General features: G+C 38.9%; 1 protein-coding gene across 3 annotated transcripts in view; it reads left to right on the plus strand.

Moving 5' to 3' along the window:
* The window catches only part of NCALD (neurocalcin delta), a 416798-nt gene that overhangs the window by 211198 nt on the left and 181230 nt on the right, over positions 1-24370 (plus strand). For 2 of the 3 annotated variants that reach the window (XM_074316354.1, XM_074316352.1), the window contains exon 3: positions 21238-21287. The exons of the other annotated variant lie outside the window; for it this stretch is intronic. The gene's annotated coding sequence lies outside the window, so the exon portion shown is untranslated. The remainder of the gene's footprint in view (positions 1-21237; positions 21288-24370) is intronic. 3 annotated transcript variants of the gene reach the window in all.

Here is a 24370-nt window from a genome sequence, read left to right on the forward strand (position 1 = left end):
GAGATGAACCGTCTCTGCTCCTAATTAAAACCAGCACTCCTGTGGGCCCTGCCTCCTAGTATATTCTTTCTTGCTCAAGACTGGGCTCCTGTAATTGACCCCTAATTACTCCAGCTTCATCATTGTCCCCTATTCCCTGGATCATTTCCATCATCTTACAAACATTGTATGATATCTTCCATCTCCGGGAGAAAGAATCTCATGATTCTACAAGCTATAGCCCAAATTCTCTATTCCCCTTTACATCAAAAGGGATGTCCAGACATGCTCTCCTCTTCCTCTCCTCTCTTTCTCTCTGAACTCGCCCCCTCAGAATCCCCACTACTCCACCAAAACCTCTTGTCAAGGTCACCAGTGACCTCCAGGCTGCTAACTGTAACGATCAGTTCTCAGGTCTCATCCTTGAGGCTTTTCAACAGCATTCGACCTTCCCTTCCTGTAGTTATTTATGTTCCTTTACCATTTTCATCACTTGTTTACTATTGTGGACTTTACATTCTTTAATTTTATACTAGATCTATCAAAATCTTACCTGGCTGCTTGGTTTCATGAAGAGAACATTTGAATGTCATACTTAAACTTAATTTTGATTTTTGTGTTTATTGATATTAAGTTATGCTATCATGTCAGTTTCCCTAGGTCGGTGCTCAGGGAGTGTTTGCTAAATTGGGTGGTGACGGGGGAAACTGAGTTTTTGGAATGTGGCTCTGTCTCCTACATTATCATTAATTATATCTTAGTTATTTAAAATTCCTTACTTATTTCTATTTATTTACCTTGCAGTTTTCACATTTTCTCTAATTATTATTATTAATTTTGCCTCTTTGATGTAGAATCCACTCCTTGTCTTAAGCTTTAAATATTCCAACTGATTTCTCTAGTTCATTTGCATCCAGATCTCCTTTATTGTTCTTGGGATCTTTAATTTGAGACTTCTTTGGCAAATTTTGTATATACAGTCTCTTACTTATAAAATGGTTTTCTTTTCCCCAGCCAGCTGGCCCCACTGTTCTTGTCATAGTGATATTACCACTTGCGTTAGCTTTGCCTAAGTCTGAGGAGGATGGTCCAAGTTGATTCTTATCTTCTCATTTTGTATTTAAATCTTACCTCTTTTTTTAAGTGGCAGCTTGAAAAGTCTGTTTTTGTCTCCAAAGTGTTAACCTGACAAGTAGGCATGGTTCTCATTCCCTTCTCAACCAAGATACTTGAAAGTACCGTCTCAAAATGCTGCCTCCACCTCTCTACTTCCATTTACTTCTCAGCCCTGAGCAATCTGGTTTTTGCTTTCATAATCTAATAAAACTGCTCTGAGAAAAATTCACTCATGACGTTCTCTGGTCCCTTTTATTAGGTAGGCGCAAAAGTAATTGTGGTTTTTGCAATGTTTTTAACCCTTTAAACTGCAATTACTTTTGCACCAGCCTAACAGTACGTGTCTCCCTCTGCTCACTCCTTCCCAAAGCGCTCTCCTCTCATCCATCCCATGAGGCCTTTTTCTCTAGATTTCCCTCCTGCTCCTCTTTTTCTTTTTGGACTGATGTGTAGGCATCTTTTCCTTTGCCTTCTCTTTCACCCTTACTCCTCTCCAGGGCTCTGTTTTTGCTCCTGTGTATTCTCTTCTCATCATGCATAATCTTCCTGTAGGAACTCATCCATTCATATTCATTTAACCACCCCCTCCATGACTTTTTACTATTGCCTCTACACTAAATGCCCCCCTTTCTTTCCCTCTCCTACTCATCCTTCAAAAGGCATCTTAGTTATGCCTCCAGGAAGGTTTTCTTCAGTCCTCATATTTGACTAACTGTCCCACCCACCATGCCCCCAGAGTACACTGATTGACACCATTATCATACCACACATTACATCATAATAAATTGTCTGTGATCTCCTTATGGGCAGGAATTATGACTATTTTTGTATCCTTGTGCCGAATACAGAACTCAAGAGCTTTCTTTGAGACTTGCTTTTCTCTGAATGAGACATAATCCTCTTCATCATCTAAGATTGTATCTCAGTTCAAGATTTTTTCATTTAGAATTTACTCTAGATCACATTTTCTCGTTAACTTTCTATGGATCTCTGATAGGCCTATCATTTGCAAACTAAATCTCCTTGATCCACTTCCTAATTCTATCAAGGTTGCTATCATATACTGATGTAATCTAGCTGTACTGTGACCTCAACCAGCCCCTATATGCTGCTGCCTCCTAAATCCTTTTCTGTAGCCCCAACTGCTGTTCCAAACTAATTGTTTCTGCACCTCCTACCCCTTGCATGTAAGCATTTCTTGTCATTATGTTACAGAGTTTCTGGTGCCTCTAGGTCTCCAACACCCAGGACATGTCATTCAGGGTTGATGAGGGGGGAACCACTCTCACATGCCTCATATGGATGTAGTGTGTAAGTTAGGGGAGGGGAACAGAGATGGGTGCTGGCAAGGTCAGCATAGGAAAGAAGTGACAGGATGAGACTGTGGTTGTATCCGTTTCCTGTGACTGCTGTAACAAAATGCCACCAACTTAGAGACTTAAAACAACACAAACTTATTTTCTTAAAATTCTGGAGGTTACATGTCTAAAATAAGTTTCAGTGTGCCAAAGTCAGTGTCAGCAGGGCTGATTCCTTCTGGAGGATCTGAGGTGAGAATCCATTTCCTTGCCGTTTCCAGCTTCTAGAAGCTGCCTGCATTCCTTGGCTCCTGGCTCATCACTCCATTCTCTGCTTCCACCGCTTTCTCTCTTGACTCTAACCCTCATGCCTCCCTCTTATAAGGACCCTTGTGATTACATTGGGCCCGTCTGGATAGCCAGGATAATTTTTCTATCTCAAGATCCTTAATTTAATCATATTGGCAATGTCCCTTTTGCCGTGTAAGGTAACATCGACAGGTTCTGGGGATTAGAGCATGGACATGTTTGAAAGGCTATTACCGTATTTTGCCATGTATAATGTGCACCCATGTTTTTGTCCCAAACTGTCAGGGAAAAAAAATCCTTTGTTTTAAATTTTTAGTTCAAATTTTTATTTGTTTATATTTAGGTACTTGTTTTTTTGTATTATAAAAAAATTTTAGCACATATGTTTTAACATATTATGGTACAAGAAATTTTATGTAACAAATAATTACAAAACACAAGAACAGATATAAGGTACAAGAAGTTTTATGTACCGGTAACAAATTTACGATATTTATGCATCATAGAAGGCCAAGAGCTCTTCGTCACTGTGAGTGTCAGGAGTATTGTCTTCTTCAATTTCTGTATTACTGGCTGGAATCTTCTGAAGAGTCACTTTCCTCATCCCGATAAATTTCGTCATCCTCAGTTCCATCAATTGCATTACTGATGCTGATTTTTTAAAAAATTTTTTGTATTAGTTTCATGTGTACAAAACACTGTAATAGTTAGACATTTATCATTTATACCCCTCACAAAATGATAACCCCTTTCCCCCGATCTACTATTCCTCTGACATCGCACACAGCCATTACATCTGATGCTGTATTTTTTAAATGATTTCATAACCACTTCCTTCTTGAAACCATTGCACGATTTTAGGATCCAATCACAAACCTGGGCAATGGATGCTTTCTTGATTCTGCCTGTAGGTATTAAATCATAACCAGCTGGCTGCATCCACGACGTCCACTCTTTCTTCATTCAGGCCGTAAAGGACTTGTTTACTGACACATCAAGAGGTTGCAGCTGGCTGGTTAGCCTACCAGGTATCGTAGCAGTTGGGTTTTCAAGTCTGCTGCGATTGCTTTTGCACTTTGTGTAACACGGGCTTTGAAGTGATCAAAATAAGCAAAGCTGACTTTTTAAGGAATCCTCCAGGCCTTCATGGCCAGACTTTGTTAAGCCAGATTTTCATGCCTTCTTCATTCATCCATCCTTTTTCATGCACGTGGACCATAACTCTACTTAGAATCTTCTCTTTTTTTTTATAATTTATTTTTTAAATTTATTGGGGTGACAATTGTTAGTAAAATTACATAGATTTCAGGTATACAATTCTGTAACACATCATCTATAAATCCCATTGTATGTTCACCACCCAGAGTCAGTTCTCCTTCCATCACCATATATTTGATCCCCCTTACCCTCATCTCCCAGCCCCCACCCCCCTTACTCTCTGGTAACCACTAAACTATTGTCTGTGTCTATGAGTTTTTGTTTCTCATTTGTTTGTCTTGTTCTTTTGTTGCTTTTGGTTTATATAGCACATATCGGTGAAATCACATGGTTCTCTGCCTTTTCTGTCTGACTTATTTCGCTCAGCATTACACTCTCAAGATCCATCCATGTTGTCAGAAATGTTCCTATATCATCTTTTCTTACCGCCGAATAGTATTCCATTGTGTATATAGACCACAACTTCTTTATCCATTCATCTATCGAAGGACATTTTGGTTGTTTCCATGTAGAATCTTTTCTTGTGGAAACATTTTTCTTTTAAAGACGATCAAAGGTGGTAGCTTTGTCCTACCTACACGACAGTGAAGTATGTTTTCTCATGTCCACTAGTTTTAACAGACACGGTCTTTACTCCTTTGACGTCCACAGTTCTGTTGGATGGCACAGCAAATGTGAGTGGGACCTCATCCATACTGGCGATTTGGGACAGCTCAAAGTTGTAAGTCTTTCGAAGATTGATAACATAAGAATGAAATTCCAAAACTTGATTCTCACAGGCTGCTGGAAGTTTTAGGACAAGTTTCACACATGTCCTCATGCTCAGACCTTCTTTCTTCATAAAATTAAAGCACCATTTAGGTGTCCCTGAGAAACATCAATGTTTTTCTCTCATGCAATCATTTTACCCTCGTCTTGTATCATCTTGGTCAAAACTGAGATCCCAGTTTGATGCTACCCCAGAATCCAGTTCTTCACCTTCTGCTTCACTTCTGGCCACTTTGGAGGTTTCCTCGCATTGCCTTCTTCTGTCTTGGCATCTGAAGAAACGTTTCTTCTTGTTGCTCCACAATCTGATGACATTCCCTGTGGGAGGAGGTCCCAAGTGTCTCTCGGCAGCTCTGTTGCCATGCTCTCTAGCATATTTAATAACTATTAGCTTAAAGCTTGCAGTGTACAAAAACTTTTGACATTTTCCAATAATTTTTGTAAAAATATAAGCTAGATTGTTAGCTCCCGCCTAAAGTGTACAAAGAGAAATGCCGCGTTGCTCACCCTGTGGTCATAAAGTCGGCATCACCTCTCTTATCCAGTCAGAGTCCCTTACTCTGTGGACAACAACATGTGGCTCTTCATTTCATTTCATTGAATCTTTGACAGAAATTGCTTTCATTGCTAGTTCATCATAAGTTCAACAAAACCTATTATCGTATTCCAGGGTATTATTTTACACACAGATATCATTTTTGATTTCTAACTCTAACACTTTTAACTCATAAGCATAATAAAAGAATTAAAAACATTTATCTGGATATGGAATTAGTACTACCTATGTATAACGCACATCCTTATTTTCCCCTCACAAACGTGGACAAAAAAGTATGCAGATCCTGGTTTGTGGTATCTGAGTTTATAACAGTCAGAGGCCCCTGTTTAAAAAATTTAAATTATGAATACAACATTAAATATACATGGCAAAAGGCGGTAATCAGCCTACAGCAGTGGTCCTGGGTCAGGGTCGCGATACAAGCAAGAGTCTCTTCTCTTGTAGTGGAAGGAAATCCAGAATCTTTTATTTTTAGCAGATGTGAGGGTCAAGGAGTGTGTGTGTGTGTGTGTGTGTGTGTGTGTGTGTGTGTGTGTGTGTGTGTGTGTGTGTTATTAATAATGCCAAGGGAAAAAATTCTAGCTCTTTTTTGTGTAAAAGTGATAAACCTTGCGTCATCTCTGTGAACTGCCTTTGATTTATGACATCTGATAGCAAAATAATATTCTCTAACTAATTAACTTGTTACATTATGTCATTTAGGTTTTGTTCTACTGCAATATGCTCAATGTCTGCTCCCCATCCTAATAAAGCATGGGGGTGTTAGTGTCAGTAGCTCTGATGAGCTCTCCAGTTAATGGGGACTTTGAGACTGGTCTTTAGGACTCTGAGCAAAGGATGAGAGAGAGATTTTTAGTGTGCTTATTTTCTCACACATCCTTTTTCTTTAAAGGGAGCTGTGATTAAGGGAAATAACTGGTTAATTTTTAAAAATTGGAAGAAAGTCCTTTATGTGAGAAACTTGACAGCCATATAAAACACACATACGCCAAAGCAGACAGTCTACTAACAAGGCAAATGGAATTTAAAAAACCACTGGAAGATGTCTTAGTTTGGTTTATCCCCAGAAGCAAATTTTGAGGCAGGGATTTGAGTAAGCAAGTGGAAATTTGATTACTTCAGAAAGTCTCCCAGAGTTGTGCCTGGAAGGCAGTGGGGCATTTTATCCATCTACTCCCACTCTCCACTGGCTGAGAACCATCCTTGGTGATTTTCTCCTCTGCTTCCTGGCTGCACCTACAGATGTAGGTCCCTGTCACACTGGAGAGGCCTAGAGGCAGACAGTTGGAAGGTGCCCAGGGGCACCACTGAAAGGGTGCTACCAGCCTTAGAGGAGTCTGTACTCCCTCTGCACTCTCCATTTTTACTATTAAAAGTTGAAAAAATGACCAGGGCTGCAGAGGGACACACTCACCCCCACTCTGCACTCAACACTGGTGCTGACGAAGCATGGTTTAGATTCGGCTACTTTGATTGCTATCGCAGGAAGATACTGTAGAGCCAAGAGTCCAGGGGCAGGCAGGATGTGATGCAGGGTGCCAAAGACAAGAGTTATGGGAACATCTCTTCTCAAGTGGTAGGTCGTGTGCAGTGGGGACTCAGTGATGGCCACCATCTTTTATCAAGAGAAAGATGCCAGTGTTTCTAATGGGATGGGTCTGAGCTGTGAGTGAGACAGATATGGGGTCACACCAATTAATACAGCTGCCCCCTTCCCAAGCCTCTGTTCTCTCATATGAAATAAGAACAACAAGTTCTCCTTTTTAGGGCCATTATGTGAAAGAGATACTGTATGTAATGTGCTCTGCATGGTGATGGGGACAGGCCTGTACCCAGGAATGAGTAGTTGTTTTACTAAAACAAAAATGAAAAAGACAGAAAAAAAAAAAAAAAAAGGATTAGGAAGAAAAGAAAGGTTATTAATTGTCACTTGAGGCAACTGTTACAAGATTAAGTCACACATGTGTTCATATGTCCTGCTAAATAATGTCTGAGTATTTCACAGCTCAGGATATAAAGTCAAGCATGTGTTTCACTTGAGTCCCCCGTCTGGGTTTCTTTCTGCCCCACTCCACTTCCTTGGTAATTCTCTGGTGAAGTTTCTGACCTCAGATGCACAGTGGCTCGAGCACTGCCAAAAGGGCTGGGCCAGCCTTGGAACAGAGGCCTGGCCTCATGCACTGGAGGAGTCTCAATTTCTTACCAGACCAGATGAGTGAACTGCTCCAGATCATCAACTAGGTTCTTATGTAAAGTCCAGGTCACCATTTGGCAGCAAACGGCCTTTTCACCGTGGGGTGGACTTTCGCTTGTTCACTGATCCTTGAAAAAAAGATAATTGGTACTTAATCTGCCATAGGCCAGCTGACCCTAAAGCCCATAAAGAAAGTCAGAAGAATGGTCCAGGCTGGCTTCAGTGTCAACAAAGCCAGAAACGATGGTGCTTGGGAAAGAGTCTTGTTCTGATTATACGAGGTCTGACAATTAAGTTCACTAACTCATCCTAGAAAAAGTGCTACATACCTCATTGCTGAATATCACTACAGTCACTTTCGAAGTACTCCCCTTGGGAAGCTATGCACCGATGCTAGTGCTTAGTCCACCCTTCAAAGCAATTTTGGAACTCTTTTTCTGGAATGGCCATCAGAGCTGTCGTCGTATTACCCTTGATGTCCTGAATGTCATCAAAATGTCTTCCTTTCAATATTTCCTTTATCTTCGGGTAAAGAAAGAAGTCATTGGGGACCAGAAGATCAGGTGAGTAGGGAGGGTATTCCAATACAGTTATTTGTTTACTGGCTAAAAACTCCCTCACAGACAGTGTCGTGTGAGCTGGTGCATTGTCGTGATGCAAGAACCAGGAATTGTTGGCGAAAAGTTCAGTCATTTTCACACAGCCTTTTCAGCACTTTCAAATAGTAAATTTGGTTAACTGTTTGTCCAGTTGGTACAAATTCATAAGGAATAATCCCTCTGATATCAAAAAAGTTTAGGAACATTGTTGCAACAAGTTCACAAACCTAATTGTCAGACCTTGTGTAACACTGATAAGGAGCTTCTAGTTCAGAAGGCAAAGTCACTGGCAAACCCCCACCCCAAAAGAAGTTGTGCAGCTTTGCAGTAGAAAGAAACAAATAAGGACTTTCAGACCAGCAATGTCACCACGTCTCTAGATAGAAAAAGTCTAAGTCATGGCCAATGTACTTGATGTCCTGCTTCAGAGGGACACACTCACCCCTCCCTTCCCCCCCCGCCACACACACACACACACTGGTGCTGATGAAGGATGATTTGGGTGCAGCTGTTTTAATTGCTATCTGGGGGAGATACTGTCCAGCTGAGGGTCCATAAAACTCTAGTAGGAAGGCTGTTGCTGACTCATTCTACTGCTGCATGGCTCCCCCGTGTTCCCTGGGAGAGGCTGCATGTTTACATGGCTCTGGCTCAGGACACCGGAGTTCTCCTGACTTATTGAACTAGAACATGGACCTTCTTCTGCTTCTCTTTGGGGTGTTGTGGGAGGAAGGGGACTCTCAGATCATGGGGACAGGGCAGACTTGGAGGAGGGAAAGCACAGGGCCTGGTCCACTGTGAACCGGGCAGCTTAAGGCGTTGGACTCACATGGCCACACGTTTCTGTAAGATTTTCAAAAGAAAGACATTTTCGCTACAATTGGTGAAGAGTACTGTTTCCACTGCCACTGTATTTCCCCTCGTATGGGGAGTTGGTGGAGTAGTCAGAGGCATTTTGGGGATCAGCCTAAATGGAAGCTGAGTTGGGGATATATTTTGTTTGGATTTAATAAGATATAGTTATGTGATTTACAGTCATTTCCTTATATCCATGTATCTGGTAATTAATAAAACGCTATTATGCTAAGCTGTTTTTCAATATTTAAAATTTGAATTTAATTACTTTTCTCATTCTAAAAAATATTCACATCTATATTTAAGTTTGTATTCATAATTTATATTTTTTAAACAGGGGCCTCTAACTGTTACAAGCTCAGACGCCACAAACCAGGATCTGCCCTCTCACCCCCAGGGAAACACCTCCCCCTCCCTTCCTCTTTCCTTCCTTACTCCCTCTCTTCCTTCTTTTTCCTTTTTCCTTTCTCCTCCCCCTTCCCACCTCCTCCTTTTCTTTTAGTGGCTAGGGCTTTACAATATTTACATGGGTTTCTGATTTCCTGCTCCTATTTCACTCTCTCATAGAATCAAGGAGAAAACATTTCATGTATATAATGGATTAAATAAAATTTTATAAATAAAATTGTTTGACCACCTGACCACCATGTTAAATGCTATTCCCACAAAAGAGTGTGTTCTGAGTTCTTATCTGCCAACCTCAAAGGACCTTCTGGCTAATGACTGTCTTTTACATCTACTCACCGTTTTAGCTTCTCACCTGCCCTCGTCTGAGGACACGTGTCCTCCTGCCCTGTAAGTCAGTCCCCCAGGACTCATTTCCACAGCATTGTGACTTTGCATTTAATTTTTGTTGCTCAGCTTCTTTTTATTCTTCTTTTACTAAAATGCTAACACTAAACTGTTGGGTTTCTTAATCCCAAGTAAATAACAACTAACAGTCTAATTATGTTCAGGGACAAGTTTCAGGAGGCAACCACACTGAAAATTTTAAGAAACAAAGTCCTGGAAATGAATACAGAGACAGGAATAGAATAAAACACAGAAAACTAAAACAAAAAATATATAAATATAAATAAATAAATAAATTGCACAGTGTTTTGAGCCTGGGTCTATGTCATGTAGGAGCAAACAGGGCAGCCTAAGGGCAGCCTCGTGGAATTACTGATGTTCATAATGGTTAACATGAGTGTCGGTGTACAAAAGGCAGAAAATTTGAAAAATTCTCATCCAAAGAGGTATAAATTTTAAAGTTTTAATTTTTACAGGGTCTCTGTGGTCCAGAAGGCTTATTTCTATAGCGTTCTCATACATCATTCTTCGATAGTGTTGCCCAAAAAAGATACTATTTTATTAAATTGATGGAATGCAGGGGAAGTGTAGAATAATGGTTAGAACTAAGTTGTGGAGTCAGACAAGCTCGATCATAAAACCTGGTTCTCCCACCTGATTAGCTGTACGAGCCCTCTGAGCTTCGTTTTCCTCGCGTATAAAAACAAGGGTCATAATCTCCTCCTCAGGTAGATCTTGGAGAGATTGTCCATTTCTTAATTTGTGTCTGTGAAGGATTCATTGAACAGTAGCTGTATGAAACTTTTCGCAGGGTCATTTTCCAATCAGTTCCTGGCTTGTCATTTAAATTGCAGCCCTGACAGGTTTCCAACGTTGCAAGTGTACAGCACTTTGTCAGTGCTTCAGCATTAAATAGACATGAAAATATGTGTTAAAATATTTTCCTTTTTTTTTTTTTTAGGTTCATTTTCTTTTATATGTTTTCTTATAGGAGGTTGCACTCAGAATGAAATCCAAATTCCCACCGAGCCCTGCCCACCTCAGGCGGCTCATCTATGCCGCTCTCCTCCGCACTTTCTGTTCAAATGCTTTCCCATCCCCTGGCCTTTGCATGAGCTGTTCCATCTGCTTCCACTATTCTCTACCGCTTGGCCAGGTTGGATCTTTCTCACTTTTCACTTCGCAGCTTAGAAGTTACTTCCTCAGAGTCTTTCTCTTAACATCCATCCTTCTCTGTTAGGCTCCATCTCGGATGCAGCTTCTCTGCCTTTCACACTTACAACCGTGTGCACTTGCTTTAGTGATGCACGTGTTTCCTTGTGCTCCCATCTGCTTCCCCCTCTGGACTGGATGCTGCGTAAGGCCAGGGGCTGTGCTGGTCTAATTTGCTGGACATTCCCTGTGTGGTGCACAGAGCCTGGCACATTCAGTCCTCACATATTTTCTGAATGACTGCTCATGAATAAATTGGTGAAAGGTAAAGTGACGTGGGAGGAAGAGCATGAGCGGGTGACAGAGGAGGGCAAGGTGAGGGCCGGTGCTGGAGGGTAAATAAACTGGAATCTGGCACTTGAAAGAGGGCAATGAAAGAGGAGGCCAGAGGAGAGAGCAAGGCTAGTGTCTGTTAGGTGAAGAGAGACTTTGGAACCACCTGTTCCAGGCTCCTGTTTTAGCAGTTCTCAGTAGGAAACTGACAGTTCTAATTTCCTTGCATGGACAGAAAAAAAAAATCCCATAACACAATTCGGAATATGGGAACAGCAGCCCTGGATCGTGACAGTGGAAACTAGTGGTGCTACGCTTACCTCTCTCATTCCCTAGGGTTCCCCACCACCGCCTGATGCCTCAGCCCAACCCGACCTGACCCGACCCTGACACAGTGGCATTTCCCATTACTTACCACACACTAAAACTTGTGTTTCCCAGAAGGACAGTGGGGAGAAGTTGTTAAGACTTTGGTCTCTGGAATCAAATGATGGCTCTGCCACTGATAGCATGGAAGCTTTGGACACGTGATTTACCTTCTTTAAGGCTTGATGTGAATAGGCAATCATAGAGATGGTTCTAATGATTAAATTGGATATCTCCTATAAAGAGCTTAGCTCAGTACCTGCGCGTGGTTAGTGTTCCCCCAAACCACACCGTAGCAGGATTCATGACGTTTCACTTTAGACCAATGAATGGTCTGCCCTCCACAGAGCTCTCTGGTTTCCACGATAGCTATGTTTATAAATGGTCAGCTGTGTTGTGAGTATATATAAGCTAAATAGCTTACATATATAATATATAAATATGTAATATATATATATATATGTTATATATATATATATATATATATATACTGAATAGTTTATGCTAAATGCCCCTAAAGGATGAATATCATCTGTTTCCAGTTTGTGTTCTGAAGCATGGTACATCTTTTCCTAGATGAATAAATATTAAGCCTTTTTTTACTTCCTGAGGAAAGTTAGGGTTGGATTTTCAAATTCAAATTACCAGACTTATTAAATCAAATTAAAATGAAATGTAAAGAGCTATTGAATTCGATTTACAAGTACTTGTCAGAATATACAGCTCAGTGAAAATGTCATGTTTTGGGTAAAATAATAGATACCAACACTGAGACCAGAAACCATTTCATTCATTAGCATGAATGGATGTTATGGCTGACAGGATAATTACAAACAAGGGTTAAATGGTATTGGTAACCATATTATATCTTCATGTAATATTAAAAGTTTTCAAAGCAGTTTTTACTGAAATGTTTTTAGATTTTTCACGTCATAAACCTTGAAATTTTTATATGCAAACAAAATAATATATAGTAACTATTTTAAGCACTATCACCATTAAAAAAGGATGCACTTCAGGCTTCTGAAAAAGTGAATTTGGCCAGCTATGTTTATTTATTTGTTTAAAAACCATAAACTTCCTGATAGAGATTGTCAAAGTAAAGATCAACTTGACACGAAGGTCAAATTTAGGTGATTATATACCATTTCTATGTATAGAGACTTAGCGATGGTCAGTGACTGCTCCAAAGTTAGCCCACTGCTAAGTAATGCTTGAGCTCGTGTTAGACCCCAGAATTCCTCACTTTCACCCCTGTGTTCTTTCTACTTTATCCCTTGTCTCCCTTAAATTAGCAAGATACATATAAAATCTACAGAATTTCTCTTATGTATATGTTTTGATGGAAGCAACTATAACATAAACAATGGAATATATACTCTGTTGATTATTTATACCTGCATTCCTACATGCCCATGTGTATCCATCCCACCCTCACCTCCATTATTTTCTTATAAATCTCTGGGAAAAAAATAGATAAGATAGGCTGTGTTTCACTGCACTTCTGTGAGCATATCAATGAAACTTGGTATAGGGAACAGACAGCTTTAATACCTCTCATGTGATGTCCTCTTCTCCTGGTCTCATCCAGTTGACTTAGATGCCACCTAACAAGTTTGGTCTTCAATGACCTGTCCACTCTGATGCCAGAGAAAGCCTTTGGGGTCCTATGTCAGGTCAGCTCTAGTAATTGCTCATTTATGCACCTTGTCATTTTAACCAAGTACCTGTTTGTTTGTTTTTCCAGTAAAATCTGAAAGTCTGAAATTGAGTTAGCTATACAGAGGGTGCCAAGAACATGCATACACATTTTACGAAAAGAAAACTGTATTAAAATTGTAATACTCAATATACACCGATAACAAAAGATGAATACAAGTCACATTTAACTCCTGCAATTTTAAGAGGTGCTCAAAGTGGTTACCATCAGCATCCAGACACTTCTGATTATGGCGAACTACTGCTTGAGCAACGTTGACCAGTGTCCACTTGTATACATTTTTTTGGAACCCCCTGTATATATTTTTAAATGTAAAACACTTTGAATTAACTTTGACTTGATTGCACATTTTAATTAAAAAAAACCTTAACATATCACTTTTCAAGTTGTAATATGTTTGTATGTCAACAAAATAACTGTGAGATAAAGGAAAATACATAAAAACCATTTCACAGATTCTTTTTCAGTTAAAAAAATTCGTGTTTGGAAATATTACATTTTATTAAGTCAAAATCTATTCTAAATATCTATGTTATTAAAATTTATAGGTTATTATGAGTAAGAAAATAATTAAGACTCTGTCTTAGATCAAAATTCTTATATTGCTGGAACTGAAAACAACAAAACAACTACCATTTGTGGAACATCCAGAGCTTAAATAACTTACCTGAGGTCCTTACCGCTGAGATATATTGCTTCTAGTCTATGTTCAAAGAGACACATTTGTTAACTTTTTGGTAAAGCTCCTAGTTCTGCTTTAACTGTATTCAATTATCTGATAAATGCTTAAAGGAATAAATAAATCCTCGGTTTATTGACTGAGATGCATTTTGCAATGATTGGTACATCGTCAAATACACAGAAATTAGTAGAATGTTACATTTTTTTCTAATATGTCAGTTGGAACATCTTTTCTTCAATTATTACAATTGACTTTTTTAATAAAGAAGGGAGGATATTTAGAAACCCAAGTAATAGCACATTCCTTGATATTTTATTCTTAGTAAAAGTGACATTTATATTTAAGAATTCAGAGATACAAGTTGAGATTTCTTTTTAACATTTCCCAAGAGAGCTTTGACCCTGCTGATCATTTTGAAACTGTATTAATTGGACTAATTAGATTGTCTAGACTGGTACTTCCAGAGGTGCTGAAATGCACTTTTCTCAAAGAGGTTATAAATGCCAGAAACAAAATCTGAGAGACCACCCCCTACCCCATGTCCATTGGTGATGGAATTGAATAGATTATACCCTCTTCGTGGAAGCCTTCTTAATCAGACACACTGGTCAGATCTCACAGGCTAACCCCTTTGATCATTCCTTTCTCCTGACTTATGAATCAAACCAATATATTATTCCCATTCATTGACCTGTGCTATACTGATTTCTTATTGTTGCCTTAAGGCCCTGTGTCTGCTAATTCTTTTGGAAATGTCCCTAAGCTTTGGTACATCTGGAAGGTTTCTCATTTGGTGCTTGCTCCTAACTGACAAATGAAGGTTCTCGTTTTTGACTGTCCCTTCCCTTGGATCTGTGTCCTCTTCTAAGGAGTTTATAAATATCAACAAAAAGTCAGTAAATATAATAAACAAGTTTTATAAATATCAAAAGAAGTCTGACCTTTTTTTCTAGGTGATTCCTTTCTGCAGAGCCCCATCTCCACTCTAACTCTACTCCCTTTCCCAAAGGTGTTATTGGACAAGTAAACCCACGACATAGGAAGTGGCAGTCTGCCACTAAAATAGGTGGGGATAAATGGCCCTACAAACAGTCCATTGAGATATTTGTATCAACATGGTTATTTTGCCTGTTTCAGTTTTTTTAATTAAATTTTTTTTTAAATTAGACTTCACATTCAACATTAATTTCAGGTGTATAGCATAATGGTTAAACATTTATATACTGTATGAAGTGATTCCTCCCAATAAGGCGCTGACCCAATACATCGTTATTACAACATTATTCCCAATGCTGTACTTTATATTCCTCATGACTATTGTGTAAGTACAAATTTGTACTTCTTAATCCCTTCACCATTTTCACCCTGCCCCTGAAACCTCCTCCTACCTGCAACCATCAGTTTGTTCTCTGTATGTATGAGTTTGTTTGTTTGTTTATTTTGTTTTTCATTCTACATATCAGTGAAATCATATGGCATTTGTCTTTCTATGTCTGACTTATTTCACTTAGCATGATACACTTTAGATCCATCCATGTTGTTGCAAATGGTAAGATTTCATTCTTTTTTGTGGACAAATAATAGTCCATTGTATATATGTACTTCTCTTCTTTATCTAATTGTCTATTGATGGGCACTTAGGTTACTCCCGTATCTTAGCTGTTGTAAATAATACAGCAGTTAACATGGGGGTATCTGTAACTTTCAAATTAGTGTCTTTGGTTTCTTTGGATAAATATCCAGAAGTGGAATTGCTGGGTCATAAGGTAGTTCTAGTTTTAATTTTTTGAGGAACCTCCATGCTGTTGTCCATAACGGCTAAATCAATTTGCAATCCCACCAACAGTGTACAAGAGTTCCCTTTTCTCCACATCCTTGCCAGCACTTGTTGTTTGTTGGTTTTTTGATGATAGTCATCCTGACAAGTGTGAGGTAATATCTCATTGTGGTTTTAATTTGCATTTCTCTGCTGATTAGTTACATTGAGCATCTTTTTATGTCTGTTGGCCATCTGTATGTCCTCTTTGGAAAAATATCTATTCAGATCCTCTGCTCATTTTTTAATTCGATTGTTTGTCTTTTTGCTGTTAAGTTGTATGAGTTCCTTATATATGTTGGATATTAACACCTTATCAGATGTATCATTAGTGAATATTTTCTCCCATTCAGTAGATTGTCTTTTCATTTTGTTGATGATTTCCTTTGCTGTACAAAAGCTTTTTAGTTTCATGTAGTCTAGTTTGTTTATTTTTTTCTTTTGTTTCCCTTGCCTGAGGAGACACATCCAAAAAAATCTTACTAAGAGTGATGTCAGAGAGTTTACTGCCTATATTTTCTTCTACAACTTTTATGGTTTTGGGTCTTACATTTAAATCTTTAATCCATTTGGAGTTTATTCCTGTATATGGTATAAGAAAGTGGTCTAGTGTCATTTTTTGCATATATTTGTCCAATTTTCCCAACACCACTTATTCAAGAAACTGTCTTTACCCCATTGTATATCCTTGCCTCATTTGTCATAGATTAATTAACCATATAAGCATGAGTTTATTTCTGGGCTCTCTGTACTGTTTTGATTACTATAGCCTCGTATTATAGTTTGATATCAGGTAGTGTGATGCCTCCAACTTTGTTCTTTCTCAAGATTGCTTTGGTTATTTGGAGTCTTTTGTGGTTGCATATCAATTTTAGGATTATTTGTTCTAGTTCTATGAAAAATGTCATTGGTATTTTGATAGGGGTTGCATTGAATCTATATTTTGTTTTGGGTAGTATGGATATTTTAACCATATTAATGCTTCCTATCCATGAGCACGATATATGCTTCCATTTATTTGTATCTTCTTCACTGTCTTATAATTCTCCAAATACTGTTCTTTTACCTTCTTGGTTAAATTTATTCCTAGATATTTTGTTGTTGCAATTGTAAATGGGATTGTTTTCTTAATTTCTTTCTGATAGTTCATTACTGGTGTATAAAAATGCAACTGATTTCTGAATATTAATTTTTTTATCCTGCTATTTTACTGAATTCATTTATCGGTTTGAATAGTCTTTTGGTGGACTCTTCATGGTTCTTTTTTTTTATTATTATTAGTTTCAGGTGCAGAAGACAAAGCAATACTTAGATGTTTATCATTTATATCCCTCACACTGTGTGTCTTTATGGTTCTTGCTATATAGTATCATGTCATCTGCAAATAATGACAGTTTTATTTTTTCTTTCTAATTTGGATGGCTTTTATTCCTTTTTCTTGTCTAATTGTTGTGGTTTGTACTCCCAATACTGTGTTGAATAAAATTGGTGAAAGGCGACATGCTTGTCTTGTTCCTGATGTTAAGGAAAACACTTTTACCCTGTTGTATATAATATTAGTTGTGAGCTTGTCATATATGGCCTGTATTATGTTGAGGTATGTTTCCTCTATTCCTACTTTGCTGAGAATTTTTATCATAAATGGACGCTGGATTTTATCAAGTGCTTTCTCTGCATCTTTTGATATCATCATATGATTTTTATCTTTCATTTTGTTTATGTGATGTATCACATTAATTGATTTGCAGGTAATTGAACCAACCTTTCATCCCAAGAATAAACTCCACTTGATCATGGTGTATGATCATTTTAATGTAGTGCTGAATTCAGTTTACTAATTTTTTTGAGGATTTTTGCATCTATGTTCATCAGGGATATTGGCCCATAATTTTCTTTTTCTTGTTTTTTTTGTAATGTCTTTGTGTGGTTTTGGAATTAGAGTAATGCTAGCTTCATAAAATGAGCTTGCGAGCCTTCCTTCCTTTTGAATTTTTTGGAATAATTTGAGAAGGATAGGTGTTAATTCTTCTTTGAATGTTTGGTAAAAAAATACCTGTGAAGCCCTTTGGGCTTTGTTTTTCTTTTTCTAGTTCCTTTAAGTATAAGGGTAGATTGTTTAGTTTAGATTTTTCTTGTTTCTTGAGGTAGGCCTGAATTGCTCTCAATTTCCCTCTGAAAAATGTTTTGGCTGTATGCCATACATGTTTTGGGGTCATTGTATTTTCATTATCATTTGTCTCAAGGTATCTATTGATTTCTTCCTTGATCTCATTGTTAACCCATTCATTGTTATTTTGTTATTTTAGCCTCCATGTGTTTCTGTGTTTTACATTTTTCTTCTTATAACTGAGTTTTATTTTCATACCATTGTGATCAGAGAAGATGCTTGGCATGATTTCAATCTTCTTAAATTTCTTGAGATTTGTGTTCTGTGGCCTAACAAGAGGTCTATCCTGGAAAATGCTCCATGTGTGCTTGAAAACAATGTGTATTCTGCTGCTTTGGGCTGAAATGTTCTAAAAAATATAAATTAAATCCATCTGGTCTAATGTGTCATTTAAGGCTGCTGTTTCCTTATTGCTTTTCTGTCTGGATGATCTATCCATTGAGGTCAATGGGATTTTAAAGTCCCCTCCTATGACTGTGTTACTGTTGATCTCTCCCTTTATGTCCATCAATATTTGCTTTATGTATTTAGGTGCTCCTACATTGGATGAATAAATGTTAACAAAGATTACATCCTCTTGTTGGATTGATCCTTTTATCATTATGTAACGTCCTTCTTTGTCTCTTGCCTTTGTTTTAAAGTCTATTTTGTCTGATATAAGTATTGCTATCTAGCTTTTTTGGGCAGTCTCCATTTGAATGAAATATCTTTTTCCATCCCTTAACTTTCAGTCTGTGTATGTCTTTTAATCTGAAGTGAGTCTCTTGTAGGCAGTATGTGTATGAGTCTTGTTTTCTTATCTATCCAGCCACCCTGTATCTTTTGTTTGGAGCATTTAATCCATTTACATTTGAAGTAATTATTGATAGCTATGCAATTATTGCCATTTTATCATTCATATTTTTAATCTTTTTCTTCTTCTTCTTCTTCTTAAAGGAGTCCCTTTAACATTTCTTGTAATACTAGTTTGGTCGAGATTAACTCCTTTAGCTTTTTCTTATCTGGAAAGCTTTTTATCTCTCCTTGAATTTTAAATGACAGCCTTGCTGGGTAGAGTAGTTTTGGTTGTAGGTCCTTACTTTTCATCATTTTGACTATTTCGTGCCAATACCTTCTGGCCTGCAAAGTTTCTGTTGAGAAATCAGCTGACAGTCTTAAGGGAGCCCCCTTGAAGGTAATTAACTGTCTTTCTCTTGCTGCTTTTAAGATTCTTTCTTTGTCTTTAATCTTTGGCATTTTAATTATGATGTATCTTATTGTTTGCCTCTTTGAGTTCATCTTGTTTGGGACTTTGTACTTCCTGGACTTGTATATCTATGACTTTTGCCAGAATAGGGAAGGGTTAAGTCATTTTTATAAATAGGTTTTCAAATCTTTGCTCTGTCTCTTCTCCTTCTGGAGCCCATATGATGTGAATGTTGGTTTGGTTGGTGTTGTCCCAGAGGCCCCATACACTATCCTCATTTTTAAAAAAATTATTTTCCTTTTTGCTGTTCTGATTAGTTGTGTTTCACTACATTGTCTTCCAAATTGCTGATTTGATTCTCTGCTTCATCTAATTTGCTTTCAATTTAATTTATTCTTCATTTCAGTTATTATATTCTTCATTTCTGACTGGTTCTTTTATATGGTTTCTATGTCCTTTTCTCTGTTTACTATCTCTTTATTGAAGTTCTCACTGAGTTTATCTATTCTTCCCCTAAGTTCATTGAGCATCCTTATTGCCATTGTTTTGAACTCTGTATCTGGTAGACTTCTTGCCTCCATTTTATTTCTCTTTCTGGAGTTTTGTCCTGTCCTTTCATTTGGAACATGTGTCTTTGTCTCCTCATTTTGTCTGCTTCCCTGTGTTTGCTTTTCTGTGTATTAGGTAGATCTGCTACATCTCCCAGTCTTGGCAGGGTGGCTTGTATAGTAGTTGTCCTCTGGGGCCCAGTGGCACAGTCTCCCTGGACACCTGGGTGCTCCAAAGGTATCCCTTGTGTGGGTTGTGTGTGCCCTTCTGTTGTGATTGAGCCTTGATTGCATTTGTCATTTCAGTGGGTAGAATGGACCATATCAGGTTTACTGGCTGTGAGGACTGCCTATGACTACAATGCATTAGCTGTTGTGTAGGGCCTGAACCCATGGAGTGGGATTAGCTTTAGCGGGGCTCTGTCTGAGTCTACCCTTTTGGCAAGTTTTCTGTGGAGCTAATTGGGTGGTGCTAATTCTGGTGTAGTCTGAAGCTGGTCACTGGGTGTGTTTGTTCTGGGTCCTCTTGGGAGGGACTCCAGTGCAGTCCCAGGTCAGCTGGTGCCTATGCACAGCCTGGAGCCACCTGGTAGGAGCTACAAAGTGATCTGTGGTTGGTAGCTGCCTGTGCTGGCCTGGAGGCTCCTTGGAGAGCCTATGCTGCAAACTGACACTAGCTACTACTAGTGTGGGGCTGGGAGCCACTAGCAAGAGATACAGGGCATGCTGAGACCAGCCACTGCTTCTCTGGGATTTGTGGACCTTTCAGAGATTTTAGGAAAGTGTGCAGCATGGTCACAGGCTGGCTGTTTTTGTGGATTAGCCTCTGAAAGAGGTTTGGCCCAACACATGAATTGGGTGGAACGAGATCTCAGAGAATCACCAGGGTGGGTTGAGAGCAGTGGTGTCCAGGTTAATCGAGACTCAAATATGGCACCCAACTATGCCTGCAAACTATGTGAGGGGAGGGTGACGACAAGTAACAAAAGGAACAAAATGGTGACGAGAGCTGCCCTGCAGCCCTTGCCCTGAAGCTAGACAGTTCAGTTCCTCTTCATATGTTCCTGGTGCTTTTTGGGCTGTTCCCCAGCACTGCAGCCCAGAGCAAGTGGGGCAATCAGCGAGTAAGTTCGTGCATGAGCCCTTTAAGAGGAATGCCTGAGACTCCAGTAGCCCTCCATCTCACCCAGACAGAATCCCTACTGATTTTCACAGCCAGATGTTGTGGGGATTCCTCTTCCTGGCACTGATGGCCTGGGCTGGGGAGTCCTGTGTGGGCCTGTGAGCCCTTGCTCCTTAGTGGGGGGGGAGCCTCTACAGCTGAGTTATCCCTCCTGATTCTTAACTGCCACACATGGTATATGACCCGTCCATTTCTCATCTTCACTCCTACCAGTCTCCACATGGCTTCTTTCACAGCCTGAGTTATAAACGTTCTGTTCAGCTAGTCTGCAGGTGGTTCTCAAGGGTGGATGTTCTATCATTTAGTTGTACTTTTGATGTGGTCATGGGAGGAGGTGAGCACAGCATTTACCTTCTCTGCCATCCTGACGGGAAGTCCTCTGCCTGCTTTCTTTTAGGTCATCGCAACTTTGCTCTCCTGGAACCACCCACTTGTGACAATCATAAAGTAAGTGTACATTTTAATTTTTCTTTCAATCAGCTGTAAATGGAAATTGTGGTTTTCTTCAGTGGTTTTCACAAGATAGAGTTTATTCAAATATTTTGTCAGTGAATAGTAGCATAATGAATGGGAGTTTCACATATAATAAAAGATGTTAACCCCCTACTTCTTTAAAGTTTGCCAAAAGGAAAATGGATGGAAAATAAGTAAATAAGACACTGCTCATCACCCTTGAATATCACCTGTAGCATAATAAAGTATATTTGAAGCCACTGAGAAGAGTGGTTTTTATATACCAGCTTCATCCTGGGCAGTTGCCAGAGTCCTTTACAACAGCCTCTTCCTTCATTTTAATTTGGGCCAAGAAATATCTTAAATGGCATTACATACCAATTAACATATAACTGAGAGTTTAGCACCCAATCGGCACATAAGAAATATTTGTTGGAGAGTAAATGGGTGGATTCATTAATTCATCAGTTTTATATTCTGTGAGGTCCTTACCACTATGAGACAATGTGGCACTATGGTTAGTGCCCCAAAGCTGGAGATGTTTGGGATCAATTCCTGGCCCTGCCATTTAGTAGCTGCATAATTTGGGGCAGGTGTCCAAACCTGTCAGTGCCTCTGTTTTTCCATCTGTAAAATGGGGCTAATAATACTCCCTAGCTTCTTGTTGTTGTTATGAGGTTATTATGAGGATTAAATGAGTTAATATTTGCAAAATGAGTTACATAATGCTTGACACATAATAATCTCTGCAAAAATGTTTGTTGAATAAATTAAAATAAATTAAGCACATAGGGACCTTCTAAGATCCCACACTAAGAGAGTGAAAAACTAGTTTAGCCTAGTAGCAATAACACTGTAGTAGCAATAAATACACCTACCATCTAAGTCTTGGCTTCCAATACTATTTCCTGATAAAGGGAACTAGGGCTCTTAGGCGAAATGGCTGATTTAAGACTGGGGCAAGAAATATGCAAAATGAGCCTGGAACATTTTATAGTGCCAGAAGGTGAGAATGTGCTAAAAGAAAAAGCAAAAAACAAACAAACAAAAAATACCTCACAAAGGTTAGTGTGACACTGTGTGCCAAAAGGATGTAGGAACCAACTGAAAATGTTCCCAGTGGCCAAAACTGGAACAATTTGAGCAACAAAATATATAAATTAGTACTGTGCTGTAACCCAAAATATAAATAAATATCTATACTGATACAAGTAAATGAATGGATAGATATCAGAGGAGACTAGGGAAATATCTTATGCAGAATTCCAAATAATGTATGTGGATACTCAGCTCTTCAGGAAGCGAAACCTAACTCCCAAGACGCAGAGTGCCTGTCTTCCAAACGGTACAACATGGAAAGAGAGAAAACAAAGAGTACCTCATAGTAGAGAAAACTGACAAATACCCCCTCAAACCAAGTGACCAAGGTCAACATCAACAGTGCTACGTTACATTGAGAGTAGATACACTTCATATGATGTGGTGAGAAAGGCGTTTTGCCTCTGTGGTCTTCCTCCCCAAAACACATTACCCCAGTGTAGTCATGAGAAAAATATAAGACAAATTCCAATAGAGGTGCACCCTACAAAATATCTGGCTGGTAGTCTTCAAACTGTCAGCAAGGTCATCAGAAACGAAGGAAGTCTGAGAAACTGTTAAAACCAAAAGAAGCCTAAGGAGACATGATAACTAAATGTTACGTGGTAGCCTGGATGGGATCCTGGACCAGGAAAAAAGTATTAGGTTAAAAAAATAAGGACAGATCAATAAGGTATGGAGTTTAGTTGATAATAATGTATCAATAGTGGTTCATTAATGGTGAAAAATGTACTATACTGTCAGATATTATTCATAGTGGAAACTGGGTGTGGGGTATACAAGAACTCTCTGTACTGTCTTCACAATAATCCTGTAATCTAAAACTGTTTGAAAAGAAAAAAGTTATTTAAAAAAATAATGGAAGTGTGCACAGTGAAAAACTGGTTTGGAGGTATACTCGGCAATTTGCAAGCACCTATAAAATAATAGTATTTTGAAAAATGTTGAATTCAACTCATTTATGTTTTGAGACTCATATGTGGAGAAATTATATTCTGCATTAAAGTTCTGATTTGGGTAAAGGTATGCACGTTTATAAAGCATTCTGCTGTCTTTCTGCAATCCTCGAAAGGAGGGAGAACATAACTGGCAACACAAACCTTTGTGGCAAGAATATTTCTATAGGCGTTCAAAATGGATGATGACATCATGTGCATTACCTATACATTGCAGTATAACAAATTACCACAAGTGTAGTGGTTTGAAACAACATATAATTTATTCCACAGTTTCTATGGATCCGGAATCTGGGTGCAGCTTAGCTGGGCCTCTGCTTAAGTTCTCACAAAGGTGAAATCAAGATTTTTGGCTCGGCTGTGTTACGTTTTGGAGCTTGGGTTTTTTCATCTAAACTCACATGATTGTTGAAGGAATTAAGGTGAAGCTGTAAGACAGAGGTCCCCTGTTTACTTGCTGGCTGTCACCCGGGGCCTTCTCATCTCTTGGATATTGCTCACATTTCTTGACATGTGGTTACTTTTCACAGGCCTTGTTACAATGTGGCAGCTTCAAGTGATCAGGAGACTCACTTCAGCCTGCTACTATGAAATCTTACATAATGTGATCTAATCAAGGGAATGATTATCCCATTGGCGTTGCTGTATTCTATTGGCTAGAAGCAAGTTGGGTTGTGCCTGTACTCAGGAGGAAGGGATGATACTACCTAGTGACTCACTGGGGATCACCTTCGGGTGTGTCCACTACAAGAGGAGAGTTTGGAAACATACAGGCAGCTGGGCACTGGGATCTCCACCATATATAGGCAAACGAAAGAGTCGAACACATCGGAAATGCTTGCTTCTTGCTTTTCTAGCAAACTATAGCCCAAGGAAAATAAATAGGTTTCATTCCAGCCCTCCACCCCCACCCCCACCATGCCATATATAAAATTATGTTTAAAAATATTCCTCAGTTATCAAATGAGAGTTCTGATTATTTGAAGATGAAGGAGTCAAGAGAAAACCTTCTCGAGATAGTGC

Source organism: Rhinolophus sinicus, linkage group LG12, assembly GCF_036562045.2.
Source record: "Rhinolophus sinicus isolate RSC01 linkage group LG12, ASM3656204v1, whole genome shotgun sequence".
NCBI classification, from domain to species: Eukaryota; Metazoa; Chordata; class Mammalia; order Chiroptera; family Rhinolophidae; genus Rhinolophus; species Rhinolophus sinicus.